Source organism: Notolepis coatsorum, assembly GCF_963971535.1.
Source record: "Notolepis coatsorum genome assembly, chromosome: 9".
Taxonomy (NCBI): domain Eukaryota; kingdom Metazoa; phylum Chordata; class Actinopteri; order Aulopiformes; family Paralepididae; genus Notolepis; species Notolepis coatsorum.
The window spans coordinates 12,782,521-12,785,896 of record NC_140173.1 but is presented as its reverse complement, the minus strand read 5'-3'; positions in this window follow the sequence as shown (position 1 = coordinate 12,785,896).

Sequence of the window (3,376 nt, the reverse complement as noted above, 5' to 3'; positions counted from 1 at the left end):
TTACACACAGTCCTCATATCCCTCCTAGTTACACACAGTCCTCATATCCCTCCTAGTTACACAAACAGTCCTCATATCCCTCCTAGTTACACACAAATAGTCATCATATCTCCTAGTTACACACACAGTCCTCATATCCCTCCTAGTTACACACAGTCCTCATATCCCTCCTAGTTACACACAGTCCTCATATCTCTCCTAGTTACACAAACAGTCCTCATATCCCTCCTAGTTACACACAGTCCTCATATCCCTCCTAGTTACACACAGTCCTCATATCCCTCCTAGTTACACACAGTCCTCATATCCCTCCTAGTTACACAAACAGTCCTCATATCCCTCCTAGTTACACAAACAGTCCTCATATCCCTCCTAGTTACACACACAAACAGTCCTCATATCTCTCCTAGTTACACACAGTCCTCATATCCCTCCTAGTTACACAAACAGTCCTCATATCCCTCCTAGTTACACACAAACAGTCCTCACATCTCTCCTAGTTACACACACAGTCCTCATATCTCTCCTAGTTACACACAGTCCTCATATCCATCCTAGTTACACACAGTCCTCATATCCCTCCTAGTTACACACAGTCCGCATATCCCTCCTAGTTACACACAGTCCTCATATCCCTCCTTGTAGCTGAGGGGTACAATTCCCTGACTGTATTGTTAGATATGATATTTAATACCACTACCTCATGTACTTTAACTTCTGGCCACCCAGTACAAGATATAAGTATGATGAACACTTTCCCACCTGATGAAACGAACCAACACAAATGGACCAAATCGAATATTTAATACAGCAAAGGGTGTACACAATATTCACTTAATTACATTTATGATTTGAAATGTTAAGTATGCACTTTTATGGCAAATGTAGGTAAATCAACATTGAATGTCCAATCTCTGGTTGCGCAGGGAGTAAGTATACAACCTGGAATATTTAGGAAACGATAGCGATAGTACTGACGTGGTGCGACCTCACGTGTAGAGCGCCGCCTCACCTGTAGTCCTCTCCGGGGGGTAATTCCAACACTCGACAGTGTTGGCCTTTATCCATGGAATAATCAAAGCACATAAAGCATAATCCAAGAGCCGTGGAAGGCTCGCCGTCGTCGGGTAGAGTAATCCAATATACAGGTCCAGTCGCTCTTGACCCGGAGCTCCTCGGATGCAATCACCACTAGGGGTCTGACCAGCCTGGATAAGCGTCCAGATAACGTCAGGAACGATGGGGGTTAGGCTTGGGCGGTATGACGGTATTAAGGTATACCAGGGTATTTAGAAATACCTACGGTATTGATTTTCAATACCGTCCGTCACCGTCAAAATCACAGATGCGCTTCAGTTTCTATAACAGTGAAACGGAGTTTTGAGTGTAGTGTACACACTGAGTGTAGTGCACACACGCGCCAGCAGAGGGCGAGACCGCTCTAGTGGAGCGAGTGGGTCACAACGGTGTTCACGTTTTACGGTAATGTTGCGACAGTGCTGTGAAAATACCGTAAAGCGTTGTGACGAGAGCAGTCTTGTTGTGGCGCAATCCGTCTCTTATTATATGTGAACTAAATTATTATATGTGAACTAAAGAGTACAAGGTTTACACAACAGGCCCCACCCGCCTTTTTATTGTATTTGTACCGTCCTGTACTATCCGCTGTCAGCTGTTTATCTCTCTCTGTGAGCTACTGAGCTTGAATAACTACGTTAAGTAGCGTTAGCTCTGCGGCTAATCTTAGATTACCCTGAACTAAATCAATGACTAGGTTATAAAGCATTCGAGTAGTTTTCACTGCACATAGAAGTAGCCAAACAACGGGAGCATTTCGGGAGCATATGACCAAAACCCAGGCAATTTCTAGCCCTTAAGGAATCAAATAGTCTGCCATGGCTATAGGCTAGATGCTAACGCTAAAACGGTGCGGGCTTCTACCGGTGCGGGACTACCGTTCTGAGAGCTGACGATGATTTGTTTACTTGGTAACACGTAACCCCCCCCCCCCCCCCCCCCCGCGGATGAAAATGAAAGTCATACCGTCAAATACCGTGCACCGGGGTATTATAACATAAAGGTTTGCCGGTTTGAAAATAAGGATACCGCCCAAGCCTAATGGGGGTACTGATAACTGTAGAACTCGAACCGAACGATGCACCATACATAAATAGACTATTATTAGCTTAATAGAATACGTCCAACTCGACGGTATGGTGCCAAACTATGACCATTCAACTATTAATCTACACGATATCTCAATGCCTATTCTGGGCCAAGTAGGCCCTACTACACCGCACGTGCTTCGTGGGGAGGCTTTTGCGTCTGTCACTCTGTTGGAGGGTAAAGAACTGGACTAAAAGAAAGTTCTACTTTACGAGCGTCATATATATATGCGCTATGAACAAATAGTACCACACGTATTTCGCCCGGCATATTACTGCGCGGAACCGGGGGCTGCCTCGACATGTTAGGCGGCACGATTGAACTTGAACCTAGGGGTATGGCAACCTGGCGCCAGGTTCTAGTCCAATGGTAGAATGAAACTATTATGGGCTGTTTAGTAGAAACGGGGATATTCAATGCATATTGTACAAGGAATATACAGGGGATATCAAACGATATACAAATACAATTGAATATATATATATAAATAAATATACATATTCGGTTTAATCTGATCCTTCACAACAGCCGCCCCCTAATTAGTCCCACCTAATTAGCTAAGCAGAGACAGATTAACCGCACTGTCTTCCACTCAAGGTCCGCTGTAAGGTCAGTCAACTCACAAAGTCATAGGGTCATGGTCATCATCGATAGTATCTGGGAGTCGGGGCAGTTCTATGAGCCTCGCCACGGGCCGTGTGTAGGTGCGCCCTTGGACGAGTACTTCAGCTGCTCGGACCTTGCCATCGGCACCGGTGATCACTTTGCTTACGCGGCCAGCCGGCCACATAGCTCTGGGGAGTGACTGGTCAACTATCATGACGACTGTTCCTTCTGTCAAATTGTCTCTCTCTTTTACCCACTTCTGGCGGGTCTGTAGAGACGGTAGGTAGTGAAGTAGGAAGCTGCTCCAAAACTTGTCAGCTAGTACTTGGCTGTACCTCCACATTCTTCGGCCGTTCGCTTCTTCGGGCCTGTACATTGTCTGGGGTAGCGCGGGGTCCAGCCGCCCCATCAGGAGTGTGTTGGGGGTGACTGGGTCGACATCTGCTACATCACTGGAGACGTAACCGAGGGGTTTGGAGTTCAATACTCCCTCGATCTCCGTGAGGACTGTCATTAGGACTTCCTCTGCCACAGTCTGGGCTCCGAGTACGGCATACAGGGCTGTCTTTATAGAACGTACTTCTCGTTCCCAGGTTCCACCGAA